The following is a 21,951-nucleotide window of genomic DNA, read 5'->3' as shown; positions in this document are numbered from 1 at the left end:
AATAAACAACCAGGTAAGGATTAAACACTGTTAATTTTATTTGCTTATCACAAAACCACGCACCTATAGCAAAGGCTCGTGGTTTAGGTTTTCTAAGCCTCACGAAATAAACTTAGCTGCATTCAACATTAATCTTGTATTCTCGAGAGCATTTGCTAAAATAAAACGTACAGTAATCGATGCCGACATTCTGTAAAGTCTTTTTATCGTACATAATAATTTTTTATTTTATACACTTGTTACATAATGACCCGCACATAATTCAGGGATAAATACCAGGGAGGATAAGAACGCGAACTGCTTGGTTGTGAGACAGTCGGATAGGCATTGGTGGAAGTGGGACACAACTCCCACTGTCAAAGTCAAGAACATAGGCAATCTTTGTGAAATACGCGGCCTCGTTTTTCCCTTCATACATGAACAGCGTATTTTCTTTCTAAAATGTAGTGTAATAACTTTGTTACTAAAAATTACATCGATTTCATCATGGTTCAGGTGCGGGTATTCAAATCGAATGTCATGAAGTCGTCATTCGATAACGTTCCATGTTTCTACCGCGATATAGATCAAATAAAGTTTTAAAATAGGTTGCTTACTATTCGTGCTTCTTATCACGATGCAAAGGTACCTGCCATCGGCAATGCAGACACGAACGGTTTTCCGAGCACTTGTCAGATATAATGTACTACCTGAAGGGAAAAGTCACTATAATATAAAGAAGTGAAACTCCAGCTTCTGGAGCAGTATTGAATGTTCATTAAAAACAATTATTATCTTTATTGCGTTTACAGAAGCCACATAACAAATCTTTCCTATTTTTGGTTCAGATAACATTGCACAGACGTCTTTAATAATCAAATCTTCGGGTACGTTCTTTGCATATGGGAATAAGGTACCCCAACACGTTGGTAACAAGATTGTACCCAACGAAGTTTGTGTAATCGCTATAGACTACGCCCCCATTTATCGTTCGGATAAAAACACGTGTGAGGCCGAAATACGTTAAAACCGTTACTACAAGTTCAGTCCATCGGGTCCATCGATTCTCTTTCGTGATGTATGCAAACACGCAGCGCGATCAATGCTTTGTTTTGTCACATTACAACTATAACGTCATTTCTGCCATCTTAGTGGGTAACCGTAAACGTTTTAAGTAAGGAGTACTATGTTCAATGAATGTAACACAGTATCCCGCCCTTTAACATACTGGCATGTCATCATCCGGTTCTTTTTACAATTTGCATCAAGTCTCAATAGATCAAACTCGTGGATTACCGTATCAAATAAGCAGGCCCTGTCTTTGGGGTCATGGTTCACCCAACGAACGAGTAATTAAATCAAAGTTCTGACAGTACTGGTGTGACGATGCTTTTGAGAGGATGGATATAAAAGCATCAAGTTAAGTTTATCTACATCACCACAATCACCACAATTGTGTATGTTGGTAGGGAAAAAAATTTGGTACAAAAATTTTGCGAAAAAAATTTGGGTATGAAAACAAATTTGGGTACGAAAAAATATTTGGGAACAAAAAAAATGGGACCGAAAAAAATGTGGGTACGAACAAAATGCCCATGTCCCCTCTATGTTGCCGTGAAATGGGTTAAACCTTACAATAAAACAATATAAATCCATATCGTGCAAAGTTTTCAAAACTATAATGCTTCACACAGTTAAGACACATTCTTAGTACTTATTGATCATGGACAAATATAGTGGAAGTCATTGTATAATCAAAGCAGTCTTACAAAGTCATTTTCGAAATTGGTGTGCCTTTAAGCATATTATGTAAACTATTTCATGTTTTATTACAGATGTCATCGTCCAACGGAGATCACATTGAATGCGAAGTGTGCAGTGTTGCTTTATCGAGCGCATATTCTTTAAAGCGGCACATGAAGCTTCATAGTGGATCCACCTACGTGTGCGATTGTCCAGGGTGCGGAGAAATATTCAATTATAAACACTCACTGCGGTGTCACAACCGTTTCCACACCGATAGTCCAAAAGTTTGTTGTCCGTGAGGGAAGGTGTTCACTACAACATATTGGCAAACCAAGCATGAGAATGAGCTTCACCTGGGCAAGGCATCGAAGTTTTCGTGTAAACTGTGGGCGAAACCTTTTCCGTCAAGATACGCTTTTCAACAACTTTAAAGTACACATTCTGATGAAAAAATATAACATGTGAAATATGTTCGAAGTCGTACAAAACCCCATTAAGTCTTCGAACACAATCAAGTGCGGGTTATTCTGCATCAAATATTTGCGGAGATTAGTTTTTTGGAGAACAAATTAGGGGTCATATTCCAGAATGATATTTAGTCATTTCTACTAGTTTTAATCTACAGTAATGTATATTAACTTTCCAAATACATATACTTTTGCATGTAATGACATCCTATTGTCATAACGATGACATTGTAATGTAGAACAAATACATATTCTTACTCGTTTATTTAATAATGAAGTATTTTTCCTGTTAGAAAAGAAGTTCTTGTAATACTCTGTAAAAAAGTTTCAAACTTGTTTATTTAACATAAACAGTATATGAAGGTACCTTCTTCAAACAACCATTTTTCAAAATTGTTTATTTAAAAGGCTTAACTCTTATTTTTGTAAGTATTCTGTCTATGTCAACTCGTGTACCAAGCACAAATGGCTTACAGTTTTTAATAAGCTTAACAAAGACTCACTGATAAGTATTTTTAATGGAGTGCATACTTTTGTGTTTTAGTCATTTAAGTTATTGGAAATCGTTAATTGAATTGAACAGTTCAGTTCTTAAATGTGCTCGTGATCTGTGTTGAAATAAGCTGAAGCGCAATATTTGTTATATTTAAATGAATTGTGATTTGCTCTCCTTAAAATGAGTAAGGAATTTTGCCTTTTCACTTGAATACAAATTCCTTTACTAAACTGGACAGGGATAGATAACTCAGTTGATTGAATACCGAAAGTGTGTCGTTAATCAGGGATTAATCCCTTACCTCTGCCACTTGCTTTGATAATAAGCCTTGACATTCTTAAAAACGATTCGATCTTACTACTGTTGCATTTTTTTAACAAGCCTATTTTTGCCATTTAATTATGTTCAAGTTGGGAGTAATGGATACTTCTGTAATCTTATTGCTGGTCACACGCTTCTGATAAATACTAGGTGTAGGCCATCTCTTTGGTGAGGGGTGACTCACATAGCTCTTAATTTCTGCAAATTGCTATAAATCTTACTTCTGCTAAAAGGTATAAATCTTACTTCTGCTAATTGCTATAAAAAATGGTCACTTCTGAGAATTCCCATTATTCGTATATTGCCAGAAATTTGCATACAAATTGCAAATGTCAGAAATTAGCATATTTGAATAATTAATTTGGTCCAGCGCTTTGGGTTGTAATGCACTAAAAAGGTGTTTGATTAGAATTTAACGCCCCTAAATTGATATGCATGTGTCGTATTGACTCGCGAAAAATGTGGGGAAAAAGTTCATGGTGCATCAATATTTGCATATGGTGCTGGAATATTTGAATATGGTACGAAATTGATTGCATTGCCTACCAAGATTTTTTTTTTACTGTTTAAATGCTTTTATTAATTCATAATATATACATATACACACAATTTACAAAGGCATGTTCGTTCATATACTTAAATTACATATGTGATGTGTTTTCGCTATATTAATACAATCATTACTCAAGCTGAATTAGGATCATACTTCCTTCAACCTTTTTACCTTTTTTACTTTACTTAAATAATTATTTATGTATAGCACAATAATATTAAGTGATTCTTAAACAAGAAAAGGATCAGATTTACAACAACTATGGCTACAGTGTTCAAAGAGATAAAACCTAGTACATTTGCTAGTGTCATTAAAAATGGACCTTTTTAACAAAGTTTGATTTTACACTTATAGTGCAGTTTACAACACAATCGATATAAACGTTATGATCAATATGCAAACAACGTAGTAACACAAGAAAAGAGTCAGATTTACAACTACTATGGTTACAGTGTTCAAAACGATAACAACCTAGTACATTTGCTAGCGTCATTAAAAATGGACCTTTTTAACAATGTTTGATTTTACACTTAGCGTGCAGTTTACAACACAATCAATATAAACTGTATGATCAATATGCAAACAACATAATGACACTTGATTAAGAAAACACATTTTGCAAGTTTCATATATAATGCGAGTAAATAACAGTTATTTTTGTTATTCATGCATTTATAAATTACATATTAATCTTATAACTATCCAACAAATTTCTTTATTTGATTCATTTGGTGTGTTTGCATATATATTTAAAGATAATTTTAGGCTAGCCTTAAATCCCTGAAAATTTGGAAATACTTCTTTCCTTTTGCATTCAAAAATGTACTTTTTAACTTCCATGAAAAGAATAAAGCAGTTGTCATTTACGTTTGTATTACCAAGAAGGAACATTAAGCTGTTTATTACTATATGTATATTTGCGTTTTTTTAAGCTATCCGAGATATCTTTAATAAGTATTTTACTGTGTTACAATCCCAGAATAAATGGGTAATTGATTCTTCTGACATTTTGCAAAAAATGCATGTTTTACTATCGGACAAGCCCATTTTAAAAAGGAGTGAGTTTGTTCCCAATATTCTGTGGATAATTCTAGTTTGTAACCATTGAATATATGTATTATTCGTTTTTATAAACACTTGTCCATGGACAGTTTTCCATTGTATGGAATCATCTGCAAAGTATTCATTCCATTTTGTTTGGCATGTTGGGATTTCAGAGTTCTCTTTTAACATATTGTATAGTAACTTATTACAAGAATTCAAAATGATAGGTTTTATATAGGTCGACAAAATGGGATATGAATGTACTTTATAATCTTTTAATTTTACATTTTGCACCGAGACAATGTATGTGGAAAGAACCTTTTTTGTACCTTCATAATGTAAAAAGTTTACCGGTTTATTCATTTTGGTTGTAGCTCTTGCAGTGACAAAATCTGTCCACTGTCTTTAATTATATCTTTAACAAACCGAATGCACTCATATACCAATATTTCCAAAAAATGTATTAATTGTTGAAAATTAACAGTTTTTAAAAACAAAGGCATATCTACAAGTTTATCAACAGAGTCAATATTAATACTCTTAACAAAGTCAGAATATATTGTTAAAACATCTATCCAAAAAGCGTTGGTTATATTTTTAACAGCTGAAATTGCGTATAAACTGCCTGTATTACATAGTATATTAAAATCTATTAACTTTCAAGCCAAGGATGTAAATTTGTTCTGGCCTTGAATAACCTTTCTTATCCATGATAATTTTAAACTTTTCATAAATTCATTTATGTCCACCATTTTGAGTTCCCCTTCATCAAAATCTTTTGTTATGACTTTTGCTTTGATTTTTGAAGGCCCTTGCCACACAAATTTGAGTACTTTATCATTTTAAACTTTACAAATAGCCTCTCCGGGTTGTGGCAAAGAGACAAAAAGGTGAATAAATATTGGAGGTATTAAGGTCTTAACAACAGTTATCCTACCTAAGGGAGTTAGCTCTCTTTTGTTCCAATGTGCAATGATATTTTCTAATTTAACTAATGTTTCATTATAATTTAGCTCAATCATTTTAGGTAGATTAACATAGAAAGTTAAACCTAATAATTTAAATTGGGTACATCCCCACACTAGTTTTCATCTTGTTTTTATGGATTGTGTGCTGTATTTTAAGGCTCCTATCCAGACAACATGAGTTTTTTCAAAATTAACATTCAGGCCTGAATATTGTGAGGAGTGCAACAATTGTAATGCAATATTCAAGGTTTCTTCCGACCCGTCCATTAATAAATAGGTAACATCAGCAAATTGTGATATCTTATATTCTTCATTGTCAATAGTTATTCCCTTCATTTGCTTACATTTTCTTATTTTAATAGCTAGTATTTATGCACAAAGGATAAATATATATGCTGAAATAGGGTCTCCCTGACGACAACCTCGTCCTATTGTAAAGAAGTCTGACAAAAACCCATTCAACTGGACTGCATTTTCCATATTATTAAAAAAGCGCTATCCAATTCTTAAACATTGGCCCAAAGTTAAAAAAATCAAACACTTGTTTTATAAAACTGAATGATATAATATCTAACGCTTTTTCGAAATCAATAAGCAACAATAGGCTAGGGATTTGGTTGCACTCAGTATAGCTCATAATATCATATGATAATCGTGTGTTATCTCCCATGTACCTGCCTTTAATGAAACCAGTTTGGTCATTGTTTACTAATTTGTTTAAGGTTGACTTAAGTCTGTTAGCTATCGTTCCTGATGCTAGTTTATAAACTGTGTTCAACAAGCAAATTGGTCTCCAATTTTTTAAAAATTGTTTAGGCTTACCCTCCTTTGAAATACAAGTTATAATTCCCTGCTTTTGAGTTATTGAACGTGACCCTATATTATATGAATAATTAATGCTTCTTACCACAAATACCCCCAATTTTTTCCAAAAAACTTTAAAGAAATTTGCAGACAATCCATTGGAGCCTGGACCTTTGTCATTTTTCATGTGTTTAAGCGTAACTGACACCTCTTGTGAGGAAAGAATACCCTCTAACTTGTCCGCCTCTAAATTTGTTAATTTGTGCAATTCATCATTTTTTAAATTCATTTTTGAGATCAGGGCTGGTTGTGGGTTGTTCTGAATATAAAATTTTGTATAAGCAGTTTGCTTCCTTAAGAATATTTTCAGGTTCGTATATAAATGTTCCATCTTCTTTCTGAATACAAGATATATTTTTGGAAAGAAAATTACGTTTTTCCAAGTTACAAAACATTTTAGTAGGTTTTTCTCCATTATCTATCCAGTCTAAACGGGAACGTATAAAGCAACCCTTCATAGTTTCTTGTCTAATAGATTCTAGTTCATTTTTAGTGTTATTAATAATTCCTTATTTTCTTCAGTCAGTGATTGCTCTAATATTTCAATTTTTGATATTAATATACTTTCGTGTGTTCTTCTTAATTTTGCTCGGCGACTTGAATAAGAGATGTTCTTGCCTCTAATCTCCATTAAAAGTGTTTCTAAGAAAAGTTGATCATTTATGACAAACTGTATTTGGCTGTCTTCAATCTCGTTTAATGTGTCTAAATTATATATAGGAATGCAATATTGCCGTTTAATATCGTCTATCACAGTATTAATTACTGGCAAAAATTCAATATCGGATAGTAACGAGTTATTAATTTCCATAAACCTTTACCGTGAATATTTTTTTCGAAACTTATAACCATGTCAATAAAAGAATGATCAGATCTGTAGCTTCATTGTATTTGAGCATTTAATAAATATTCAATCATATTATTTGTAATAAGGAAAAGGTCCAGACGGCCCTGTTGCAATGGGTAAGTACGTCTCCATGTGTAACCTTTTTTCTTACCGTTTATATATCTAAATGTGTCCTTCAATTCCCTTTTAACTAATTCCCCCAATAACAAGTCTCTAGCTTTCCTATTACTATTTAAATGTTTGTAGTTAATATAGTCCCAACAGTGGGTCAAGCACTAAATTAAAGGCTCCACATATAATATACATTGTATTGCCAAATTTATCAATTGTATCAAACACTTGTTTATAAAAGGACGGGTTGTCTGTATTTGTGCCATATAAGTTTAGTAATGTGAACTGTTTGGAACAGAAACTAAGATTAAGGGCTATCATATTTCCATAATCATCTTTTTCGACTGAATTTACTGTAATTTGTTATTTATTTTTGAATAATATGGCAACACCCCTCGAATTAGTTGACCCAAAAACTAATGAAGCAATCCCCACCCCATTGTGAGTACATGTTTTTCTCCATTTGTGCATTCCAGTGAACATCTTGTAAACAATAGATATCAGCATTAAGCTTTTCTAAATAATTCATTACATCAAATCTCTTTCTACTATCATTCAAACCCCGACAGTTAAAGGAAATAATGCATAGTTCAGTCATAACAAAGGATTACAAAACATAGTATCAGTATTCGATCATAATATAGAATATGGTAAATTGTCAGTGGCATATAAAACAGACAAAACTTTAACAATACACTTATGAAAGATATAAAAACATGTTAATAGGAATTGAAAACAAGGAACGAAAAGAAAAGAACACAGACGAACATGTCTGCAACACCAAAAAATATACACACAAACCCTCTCTGCTGCAAAAAACAAAAAGGACATACAGTATTTAGTATAAATTATGTTTTTATGAAAAGGAAAACAAAATATCTATAACATAATAACATTATGGATGGTGGGGAATGTATGCTAAAAGAACTTATGTTTTTATGAAAAGTGTTGGCATATATCTTTCCTGTGTGCAGCTGTATTAATATTAGAATAAATATTGAGGTCTAAAAAAATTAATTTTATTCTGGTTCGAAAATTTAACATAATATCATTTTCAAATACCGATTATTTACAATTTTATATACCAATATACAAACAAATCAACCTACATATTGGATATAATCTGACCACGTTAAAGATTTGAGACAGCAATCAGACATAATCACACTGTATTGACAAATTCGCCTAGTGTTGTTAGGTAGGTAGATAACAATCGTGTCGTTGTAAAAACATATTTTTCCTGACATAATCAAGATTAGTATCTAGTATCTAGACTACTATACATTTATCTTGCAATTTTAAAGATGTACAAAACGTGTGAGTTTTCTATCTTGATTGTGAAGACAAGTTTCTCGCAATTATGTAATTAAGTTACTCTTTAAAGATTAAACAAAAGCAGTTAAATGCTAAATATATATATATATATATATATATATATATATATATATATATATATATATATATATATATATATATATATAGTGAGAGTTTACATCATCACAAATGTAGGATTAATGTTGTTTTTATTAGCGTTCTCATATACGTAATTCCATTATTCTTCAAGATTATACGAAAACGGTGAAATACAAAAACATAGATTATTATAGGTAAATACATCACAATGCTCAGAAAGCATAGAATACACTGGGACATGATGTAACTGTGCAGGAAAAAAACAACATTTAATTAGCAGGACAAAAATCTTAAAAAAAGGTCTTACATAGTATCTACTGGATGTCTTGTATCTACGTCCTCTGTCCATATCTGAAGTTTTCTATTACATTGTCTATATTGTCATATATGTCGAATATATGCCTACCAAGAAAATAGTATGCACATTATTTACTGGATTTATTGTACAACAGTATTGGTACATTTCGAATTTTAATGTTTTTGACGGTCTACAACAAAATGGTGGGCATCGTGATGATCAGTAAAGTTCGTTAATAGTTTGCTTTTTTTGTAATTGTTTATTGTTGAGAAATAGAAAACAACAATGTTTCGTTTGATGCTACAATACTATTTGAGACCATTATTATTACAACAAGAAAAATAAACATTTCTTATTTTTGCCAGAACGTGTAAGAAGGGAAACAGAAAACACAAAAGCATAGAACAACATAAGAATTTACTTAAAATAAATTTTGTTTTAGAATTACCAATTGAACCATCTCTTTGGTAGATTTTGTGTGTGTAAAGATGCTAGAAGTACATGTACTTTAAAAACAATATAGTGGTACTTATATTTGAATAGATATTTAAAATGTTCTAAGTTCATTGAAGCCATTTTAATTGATATTTTTATGCCATATTCTATTCCATCTAGAACCTACTTTTCAGAAACAGTTATTCCTGCACGGTAGGAGAGGTGAATGACATGCCATGCATGTAATTTTTAAAATTACTTTTCAAATTAGCAACTTGACATGTTATCATTTCAATGACCAGCTTGTATGGATACACATGTAGCTCTGGACTGCTTTGTGCATTTAAGATGGCTTACAACTAAAACATTTTTGATATGTGAACTATAAGTGTTCCAGTTCTTTTCAAACTGTATTGGGTGTATTTGATACGTATTGCAACACAGGTTTTGTCATATTGTTTCACCTCTTGTCTTCTCCACATAATTTCTCAATCGCTGTTTATCCGGAATATGTCAAACTGATAACCAGCTGTGTCTGCCTCTGTAAATAAAAGGCCTGTAACACATAAACTTCATTAAATCTCTTATACCTTATATTGTAATACTCTACTATGACTCCTAATGAAATGTTTAATTTCAATCAGAAATGCATAATACTAACTATTGGAATTGTGCATTTAGTGGTTAAACAACTTCTTAACAATAGTTCAAACACAGTGGGTTGACCGTGTAATTAATTTTATTAACAATGTGCTTAGACATTTTATTTGTTCTCTTTGGTATGAAGTAATGCTGAAATGGTGCTAGCTTCATATAGCGGGGTGAAGATCGTACGCAAGTAACTGATGTGGCGTATGTGAGCTGATTTTTCGATGCTTTCGTCCGAACGTTTGAAAGGTTTGTACATTTACCATACTTATTCGACATTATCCTTACGCGCAGGATGATCTACTGATATACATTTAAACTCGGTATAAATACTGTAGATGTATTATCAATTTTAATAAAGTTATAAAGTAATAAAGTTATTGGAGACTTTATACGCAAGTGCCTGATTGTTTACGATTGACATGGTCCATTCTTTGCGCATTTCTAAGCCATATATAAGGTTTTCTCATAGTTTACCTTGCATGAACACCAGGATACTTCCAATAGGCAATCGCTGTATGTGCATCAAAATTCGAAAATTAAACCCCATTTTCATAACTGGTGAGCAAAGAAACCCCACTTCCCGTAACTTGTGTTTATGCAAAAGTCAGAGTACAAAAATAAAAAGAAATGAAAACCGAATAAAATATGCATGTTTAACTTTGCTTCGTTAATTAGTGATGTGTTACCATAATTTGTGGAGTCACACTAAAATGTACGATGGCGTAGACGAGACATGGGAAATATTTTTTTCAATACAAGTGCGGACGTATTGCTTTCACGTGCGCACGAATTTCTTTCACATGCGCACGAATTGCTTTCACAGGCACACATAATAGTGAATACGGGTACACGTATTCACTTACCGTATACGTGCACACGCATTAACGTTTACGTGCGCACGTATCAATGTTAATGTGCGCATGATTTACGTACTGCGTGCGCACGTGTTTCTATTTCATTGATCCATTTATCACATGCGCACGTATTGCTTTCGTGTACGCACGTGTTGCTTTCACATGCTCACATATTGATTTCACGTGCGCATTTATTCATTAGAAAATACCTGCGCATTTATACACATCTGCGTGCGCACGTATTCACTATTACATGCGCACGTGAACAAATACGTAATACTTGCGCACATATTTGAAAAATATGCCCATGTCCCCTCTATGCTTCCGTGAAATGGGTTAAACCTTGCAATATGAATCCATATCGTGCAAAGTTTTCAACACTATAATACTTCACACAGTTTAGACACATTCTTTGTACTTATAGTTCATGGACGAATATAGTGGAAGTCATTAAATATGTTATCACACCTGTCTAAAAAAGTCGTTTTTGAAATCGGGCTGCCTTTAAGAATATTATGTGAATTATTTCGTGTTGATTACAGATGTCATCGTCCAACGGATATCACTTTGAATGCGGAGTGTGCAGTGTTGCTTTATATAATTTATTTACTGCAGTGTCACACCCGTAGAGTATGGAAATGAAAAACTGTGCATTCTACTGTATGGGGTGATATTGTGTTGATAGCAGAGAATGAACATGATTTACAGCTTTTGTTAAATGCATTGAATGACTGGTGTAATATTAATGATATGCACTTAAATTGTAACAATAGTACAATTGTGCATTTTCGACCTAAATCGGTTTGGAAAACTTATATACAGTTTACATGTGGCAATGATATGCTTATGACTGTTGATTGATATTTGTATCTTGGTTTAGTTCTTCATGAACATTTGGATTAAAGTATAACGGCAAAAGTTATAGCACAGAGTGCAAGCCGTTCACTTGGTCTGTTGATTGCAAATTGCAAATCAGTTGGTGGACTTCCCTTAAATGTTTTACACGCCTATACGAAGTTCTGTTTAGCCTATTATTAGTTATGGAGCTGCCATTTGGGGCTACCGTTCTTATACGTGCATCAATGCCGTTCAATATCGAGCGATGAGGTTCTTTTTGGGCGTCGAAAAATATACTCCCAACATTGCAGTCTCGGGTGAAATGGGATGGGTGCCTCCGGAAGTTAGGCAATGGAAATCCATTTCTTTATATTGGGCACGTCTATCAACAATGCATGATTTTAGAATGAATAAGCGTGTTTCACTCTGGGCTAAGTCTTTAGCTGAAAGGTCTTGTAGAAATTGGTATTATATTGTCAATGATATGTTTAATACAAATGGATTACAACAATACACAAGATAAGTATTGATGCAAAGCATCAAAGGGCGTCGGGAATTTCAGTGTAAAGGCACTCAATGAAGTTACATGGAACGATTTTTTTCTACTGTAAATATTAATATATTGGCCGATTATTTTAAACAAAATAGAAAAAGATACTGGTATAACCATTATCTATGATTTTGTGTTATAACCCCAAAATAACCATTATTTACGATGTTGTGTTATAACCCCCAAATAATCATTATCTATGATTTTGTGTTGAAACCCCCAAATAGTTTATAGTTCATTTTATTTACATTGGTTTCCTTTTTTTACTGGCATCCGTGTGCAGTTTTCATTAATGGAACAGAACTGTGTAAGTTTTAAAAAATCTGATTTATCTTGTAAGCGTAATTTCATATTTTTCTAAACTTCAAGGGGAGATGATTCTGAGCTTATTCTTACGTTGCTCATTTACGATAGGGGTTGAGTACTCATTTATATAAAAACACTGTAAAAGTTTTCATGTGTTTACACCCTCTCACACACATATTTCATGGGCATAATAAAAACACAAAATGGTAACAATAAAACAGGATATTTATTTAAACTTATATGTCTACATCAAAACAAAAAGTTAACATAGAACACGAATAAAATAATTTGATTCTACTGGGACTCGAACCTTGGGCCTCTCACATTTGAAGCGAGCGTGTAACCACTACACTACAAATCCGCTTGAAAAATCACCTTCTAACTATGATATTAATAAGCTTTTAATAGTCGGTTTAAATGTAAACCCGGAAGTTTAAGCGCTGGATAGTGAGCGGGGTTAAAGGTCCATACCAAAGGGTCCATACCACTGGCAAGATACGGGTCAGACCTGCGGCCTTCTATATGTGGTTCTTAAAAAAACACCTGTAGGAGGACTTGATAGTAATGAGACTGGGGTGCTGTGATTGTGCTCCTCATTAATAAGCGGCTGCTTCCTTTATCAAGACTCATTATTACAATTAATAATACGTGTCGCGCTTCGCGCTCTATAGCGCCTTTATTAGTAACTAGGTGGTTGCTAGGATAGTGGAACAGAGAAGTTTTGTTTTTATACAAAACCAGTAAGTTTCACCGGTTCGCGTTTTTGCCCAGTCCCTGTGATCTTTTATTATTGCCCAGTCCCTGTAATCAGTTATTAATTAAAACAATTAGCTTTGCATTATTGGCAATCAATGTTGTAGTAAATGTAATAGGCACAAATGCAGTACTTATTTACACTTATTTACACACAAAAATCACCACTATGCAAGATATTCTGACAACAAAAATATATACATTGATCCGTAAAATAACTTCTCCTCCCATAAGCGAAAAAAAAACGTATTACATAGTAGTCGCTGCACTTCAGTGCGACGCATATTAATATCGAGTCGGCCTTATCGAATCATGTCTTATTGAATGGAATAATGAATGTTTTATTTGATAAAATTAAGATAGACTGGTATCAATCTCTAAATAGTGCCACGGGTCCCTCCGGTCGAGGCAGAAATAAGTTGCGTACTTATCGCCTATTTAAGGACGATTTTAGTACGGAATCTTATTGTAAGCTTATAATGTCCCCGTATCATCGGGCTGCATTTAGTAAATTCCGTTGTGGTGACGCACCTCAGCGAATAGGAACCGGGCGATACGAGCGGCTGGACGTACTAGACCGGAAGTGCCCCTTTTGTGATAATGTTGAGGATCGGAGCCATGTTATTCATGATTGTTATTTGTATCATGACTTAAGACATATATTATTTGACAAAGCTGTAAGTGTAAATTCTAACTTTCTTTCTATGTCTAAAAACGATCAATTAGTTTTGCTCTTCACAACCTCTTTAATGATTAGAAGTTGTGCCAAAACCTGTTATGATATTTTAAAGCGTCGTCATTAATATACTTGTAAATAATGTCTTTTCGTTGTTTTTAAGTAACAATAATGTATTTTAGAGGCTTCTAAGAAGTTGTTGCTCATCAGGTCATCTACGATCTGATCGGTGTGATACTCGATTTTCTAAACAATTTCTTAATTGCGTAATAGTGCTCGTATTTGAACTCAATATTTTAATTCAATTATTGTAACGATGTTTTAAAAAAGGATTAGCAACAGCCTCTTAGGTTTATACTGTAATATAGTGCTGATTTGTACAGAATTGGAACTTGTCATTTTATAAATGTATACATATGGGTTTATATGATTAGAAATGCAAAAGTCTCTGATCTTTCTAATTTAGAAAGGTAACATACAATGGTCTATTGTATATATATAAATATTTGTACTGTTGATTGTATGTAATTGAGACTATAATAAAGAATAAATACGACCGTTTCCACACTGATGGTCTAAAAGTTTGTAGTCAGTGTAGGAAGGTGTTCACTACAACATATTGGCAAACCAAGCATGAGAATGAGCTTCACCTGGGCAAGGCATCGACGTTTTCGTGTAAACTGTGGGCGAAACCTTTTCCGTCAAGATACGCTCTTCAACAACATAAAAGTACCCATTCTGGTGAAAAATATAACCTGTGAAATATGTTTTAAGTCGACAAAACCCAACCAAGTCTTCGAATGCACAAACGCAGCATTCCGGACCATGAGGGAAGAAAGCATGCATGTATAACATGCATCAAATCGTTTAAGACAAGACATTAATAAACATGATGCTCCGAAGTGTGCTTGCCGCGTCTGTGGAACAAGGTTTAAATGGAAGCATTGCATGAACAGTCATATTAAGGCATGTGGTGTGGGAATAAACCAAGAGCAATTCTTACACCCTTTGTTGTTAAACAACAACTTTTGCCACTCTTAAACTCTTATAATTGTATTGTTTGAATTGTTTGTATTAATGTCGAGTGTCAGTTTTTGTTTAATTTACGAAATTCCTATTCAACCAAAAATCACGATGTTTCCTTTAATTAATGTGAGCTTTATCGTTGTTCTATGGCTGTTGACATGTCGGTATCATTTGCGTTCACGACAATGTGTTTGACCAAATATCCTTAATGAGGCACAAGCTATCTTGAACGTTTAATGGCACAAAGGTTTTATCTAAAAATCGGAATTTCAGCATGTCCCTAAAATCATCAATGGTATTACAATCTGTTTCACAAAAGTAAACAAGGACAACATTTTTGATTATTGAATAAACGTAAATTTCGGTAATCAGAAAATCAACACAGTCACTTTGAAGTTATTTTAATTGAATGATCTAAAACGTATAGGCTTGTATTGGATTACATTTTTAGGTCACAATGTTAATAATTTAGTTATAATAGTTTACTTTTTTAGTGTGTGTCATCTAACATAGTGTTCTATACTAGGAGTCGACATTCTGGAAATTAGAGTTTGTTTTTGTATAGTTGTAGTTGTTTGTTTTAATTTTCCAGTATGAACTTACCAATAATAACTATTATGTGATTTTGTCATGTGTCTTTGATAATAACCCAAAGTCACATTTATAATCGAAAAAGTAGGTATACATATATTTGGATTTCGGCACACATATTCATTTTAAATATATTTGGAAAAAAAAGTTTTTTAAATTTATGCAATGGTTTTATATAGTATTTTTTTCGTTGACAAAGCATATTTTGATGGCATTAACAGTGTTAGTTAATTTTTATTTAGTTAAGTGACATGAACCTTAAGTAAATTAAGTAATCTACTTTTCATGTCGTTTAAAGTTTGCATGGAGTGTGTATGGAACGCCTTGACTGTCTTATAATACTAAAACTTGTGATAGTACGTCAATCTGACTGTGCATGAATGCCTGTAACCATTATATATATGCATAATCACAATATATAAATACATAATTCAAATATATACTTATGTAGCATTAATAAATAAATATACAATTTTCTTATTTATAGATCAAATGTAAAAATATACAGATACGAATGTATTATAAACAGATAATATTCCATTATATAAAGGCATTACTTCTTTATATGAAGGCAAAATAGATTTATATGAACATAAATCGTTATGTCATAATGATAGCGAATATTATATTAAGAAAATTATATATTTATATATAAATGCTGTATCTGTATATATTCAAATGATGTATTTATATATTGAAATTATGCATATATATGATGGTAACATGATGGCGTTCCATAAGTGTGAGTGTGCTTACATGTGATTGTGATAAATATACTTCAAAAGCGTTTTGATACTCATTACAAATAGTAATGTTTTTTTATGTTTCATTATTGTTTAACATTTTAACACAGTAACACCGTGTGTGTATACATGTTTCTAGTCAATTTACATTCATATGAATTTATTTTGAATAATTATTAATTGTTTTTAAATATAACAATAAATCTGGTGCAATTTATTATGTCTTTGAGTATGGGAAAGCTAATGTTTAGTATATTATACAAATTCTTACATTCATGTAAAACACAAACGTGAACGTTTTACGCAGCAATTCAACTCAAGCAGAAAAGCTTCAAAATTTATAGGTCGTTGCAGAAGTCTCGCAGATTTAAGCCGCAAAACGGGTAAAACAACTTTTACAGTGCCACACAAGTATTAGTTACTTAATTTTAATCTCATACTGGTTAATTCCATGAGACCACTTAAATATAAAAGTCGCTACCTCGTTGACAGTGGTTATTTGTCTCTTATTCACATTAGCTGACGAAGCTTTTCCATGATTTCCTGGAGACAAATATTGTTTCCACATTCATTTAAAGGGACTATGATAACTAAAGTGTATTCATAGATGTTATGATGCATATCAATGTAAGGAATACAATATAAAAATACGCCTTTATTAAGACATATCTTACCAACTAGTACACAAAACAAAATGATGAATCTTACATTTAATTAAAAGATAATTACTCACAATTCACGTGCTAAAACCTTAACATTGGCTCTAAAATCAAAGTGCTTCCACCTACAACTTTGAAATTTCATATGTAGATGAACCTTGATGAGATCTACACGCCACACCCATTTTTGGGTCACTAGATCAAAGGTCAAGGTCACTGTGACCTCGAATATAAAACTTTAACATACGCTCTAAAATCAAAGTGCTTCCACCTACAAATTTGAAACTTCATATGTAGATGCACCTTGATGAAGTCTACACGCCACACTCATTTTTGTGTCACTAGGTCAAAGGTCAAGGTCACTGTGACCTCTAATATAAAACTTTATAATAAACCTTAGCATTGGCTCTAAAATCGCAGTGCTTCCACCTACAACTTTGAAACTTCATATGTAGATGAACCTTGATGAGATCTACACGCCACACCCATTTTGGGGTCACTAGGTCAAAGGTCAAGGTCACTGTGACCTCTAATATAAAACTTTAACATAGGCTCTAAAATCAACGTGCTTCCACCTACAACTTTGAAACTTCATATGTAGATGCACCTTGATGCGTTCTACACGCCACACCCATTTTTGTGTCACTAGGTCAAGGTCACTGTGACCTCTAATATAAAACTTTAACATAAACCTAAGCATTGGCTCTAAAATCAAAGTGCTTCCACCTACAACTTTGAAACTTCATATGTAGATGCACCTTTATGAGTTCTACACGTCACACCCATTTTTGGGTCACTAGGTCAAAGGTCAAGGTCATTGTGACCTCTAATATAAAACTTTTAACATAGGCTCTAAAATCAAAGTGCTTCCACCTACAACTTTGAAACTTCATATGTACATGCACCTTGATGATTTCTACATGCCACACCCATTTTTGGGTCACTAGGTCAAAGTTCAAGGTCACTGTGACCTCTAATATAAAACTTTAACATAAACCTTAACATTCGCTCTAAAATCAAAGTGCTTCCACCTACAACTTTGAAACTTCAAATGTACATGCACCTTGATGAGTTCTACATGCCACACCCATTTTTGGGTCACTAGGTCAAAGGTCAAGGTCACTGTGACCTCTAATATAAAACTTTAACATAGGCTCTAAAATCAAAGTGCTTCCAGCTACAACGTTGAAACTTCATATGTAGATGCACCTTGATGAGTTCTACACGCCACACCCAATTTTGAGTCACGAGGTCAAAGGTCAAGGTCACTGTGACCTCTAAAAAATAAAATTATATTTTTTTCTGACAAGCTTTCGCCGCCGAGCGTTGGTACCCGTTATGCGGTGCTCTTGTTACTAGTTCTAATCTACAGTGTTGTATACTAATTTTCTAAATAAGCAAATACCTATAATTTTGCATGTTATCACATATTATTGTCATAACGATGAATTTGTAATGAAGAACAAATACATGTTCTTACTCGTTTTATCGTGATACGCATTTTTTCAACATAAGATTAGGAAAAAAGATAGATCGGTATGGAACGACTCGTCTGTCTCCTGTTGACTATTGATAAATCGAAGGTTTCATTGAAATGATGTGGGTTTAAATCATATGACATGTGTTTATAGTATGCTGTGTGCTTGCCATAGTATGCTGTGTGTTTGTGATGGTTTGATGAGTGTTTGTTATGGTAATCATTAGTTCTTCGACAAGAACCGAGTGTTCCAAATGAAAATAACGCCAACTTACATCATAGCGAATAAAAAAGACATCATGTTAGATAAACCCGCAGGCTAGTACAACAAACACACAGCATGCCATGATAAACACACAGCATACCTCGACGAAAACGCAGCATACCATGAAAAAAACCTAGCATACCATAACAAAACACCGCATACCATCACAAACACACAGCATACCATCACAAACACACAGCATGCCATCACATACACACACACCATACTATGGCAAGCTATTATAAGCACATATTAAATTATTTAAACACACATCCTTTCAATAAAACTCACAGCATACCTTCACAAACACACAGCTTATCATCACAAACACACAGCACATCATGTCAAACACACAGCATGCCATGACAAACACACAACATACCATGACAGACACACAGCAGACTATGGCAAACACACAGGTGGTTAGCGTGTGGCTATGATATTTATTAGTGAAAACATCATTTTGAATGATAAATTATCATATTATAATGAAATATCAAGTTTTCTGAAAAAAAAAATATTTCACTATCAAATATATATTACAAGGTATGCAACTCAAAATCACCCGAAAACGGGGTGTATCGTTTTGAACAGCCATTACTTAATCAATTTTGCAGCGAATTTCATGAACCCTGTCTTATTCAACGCAGAAATGAATTTCCTTTCTGGAAATGTATATATCTTGTTATATTTCTACACATATATATATAGCCCACTCAGCCTGCTCATCTCTCAGTCTGGTCAGGAGATACATAATGAGACCATAACATATTGAGTGATTATAGCGAACAGCATAGCCTCTGACCAGACTGCGCAAATGCACATGATGAGTTTAAGAAACGCTGGTCGAAACGCATAAGACCCATTTTCGCATGACGCGGCTCTGAACGTGTGATTTTAATGTGTCGAAAGAAAACTGCGTTTAAATAAAACATTAACATACGATATATTTCGATAGTGAAGAAATATACTCATAAAAAGGCATGTAAAGAAACATATGATGTGCATTCCCGTAGCATATTTTTCATCTTTTTACACTAATGTGTGGTTTGACACTGACAACACAAATTTCATGCGGTGAATATGCAACTTATAAGTGAAAAAAAAACCCACACAATAGTTAAACTTTTGTTTTCATTTGATTTATTTATTTAGAAAAGAAAATTGCAAACTTTATTTCAAAGTCAGCGTTTATGCCGACTACATCTTAAAAAGATATTTTTTGTTCTATTTAGTCGTTTTCGGTTTTAGCGATTATTAAGCATTTTTGAGGTTGTCTATAGTATACCTGTAGTAATTGGTGAACTCATGTCCAACGTTTTATAAATTGAGAACTGTGAATATAAACAAGCTTAACCTTCTACTATTGCGTTGTAAGCACCCGTATTTTAGGACCCCTTTTGTTTTTACTCTATGTAAATGACATGTCAGCAGTTGTAAAAAAAACAAAATTTTATTGTATGCTGATGATTCTGGCATTTTGGTTACCGGTAAAAATAAATATGTTGTTGAAATGCCCTGAATGAGGAAATTGAGGTCGTTAGTAAAGGGCTCATTGACAATAAATTGTCATTACACTTAAGGTAAAACTGATTCCGTTCATTTTGGCTCTAAGCCCAAACTGCGATTAAATCCTTATCTAAATGTATCATGTAATGGCCAGGTTATTGAGCCAACCTCTTCTGTTAATTATCTTGGTGTACCATTGGATCAAAGTTTATGATTCAGTGGCTTCTTCAGTCATTAAAAAGGCAAACTCTAGGTAAAAATTTTATTTAGGAAACGTGAATATCTCACTCAACATACTAAGAAACTTTTGGTTATATCACTTATTTAATGTAATTTTGACTATGCCTGCTCCTTTTGGTACTATGGTTTGAAAAAATCATGGATGAACAAGTTGCAGGTAACTTAGTTAATTAGTTGGTAAGGTTTGTTTTGAATCTAGACCCACGGTCACACATTGGTCATGGGCAATTTAAATTATTAAATTGGCTCCCAGTATCCAAACGAGTCGATCATATTATTCTGACTCAAGTATTTAAGATTGTTGCTGGTACAGCCCCGGATTATATGGGTGAGCGTTTCATTCCGGTTAAGGAAACACATGGTCACAATACACGGTTCCGTGAAAAAGGTTCTTTCACTATTCCGAAGGTTAAAGGTTTCGGTAACAAATCCTTTGCGTTTGTGGGTTGTAAACTATGGAATGGGTTACCTCCTTCTATTACTAGTATATCTGAGTCCCATAGGTTCAAGGTTGCTGTCAAAAAACACTAGTTAAGTCAGATTTTATAATATTCTTTTACTAAGTAATCGGTATCATGTGTAAAAAAAAATTGTTAATACATTCCGCTTTTTAATTACATTTCACTAGTCAGTTTGTGATGTTAAATTTAGTAATTATATGTGATAAATTTGTATTTGATATAAAAAAATAATTACTTAAGTCATTTATTACCTTCATGTTGTATGTGCTCATTTTTAACTGTGATATTCCTACAATAATGTCCACCGATTCAAATATTATTAATGCTCAGTTTAAATCTGTGATATATTATTAAGCAACAATTTATGTCTCTCTATTTTATGCCACCATCCACAAGAACCACAATGGAAATAAGAGTTCGCTCTCTTTTTTGTGCTATCCTTGGTACTGTGTTGCGTGACATGGTTAATACTCATGTTTGTATTTTTATGTATTATTTAATGAATGCAACATGTTTGTTAATTGTGTTTGCACCATGATACCGAAATTAATCTATCTATCTACCCGTAAATACAAAAGATCGCCGCTATCTGCTGAGAACAAAAGTCTTTAGAACGTTTACCAGAAATCCCAGCTGTAGAAGCATGAACGAAGTTACGAAACAGATAATTCGTGTTATATTTAATTGTTTGTTATATTCGGTTTTAGCGATAATGAAGCATTTTTGTTGTTGTCTATCGTATCCCTGATGTTATTGTTGAACTCATGTTCAACGTTTTATAAATTGAGAATATAAACAAGCGTAACCTTAT

Source organism: Dreissena polymorpha, chromosome 4 (genome assembly GCF_020536995.1).
Source record: "Dreissena polymorpha isolate Duluth1 chromosome 4, UMN_Dpol_1.0, whole genome shotgun sequence".
In the NCBI taxonomy this organism is placed as follows: Eukaryota; Metazoa; Mollusca; class Bivalvia; order Myida; family Dreissenidae; genus Dreissena; species Dreissena polymorpha.
Note: the sequence above shows the minus strand (reverse complement) of the source record.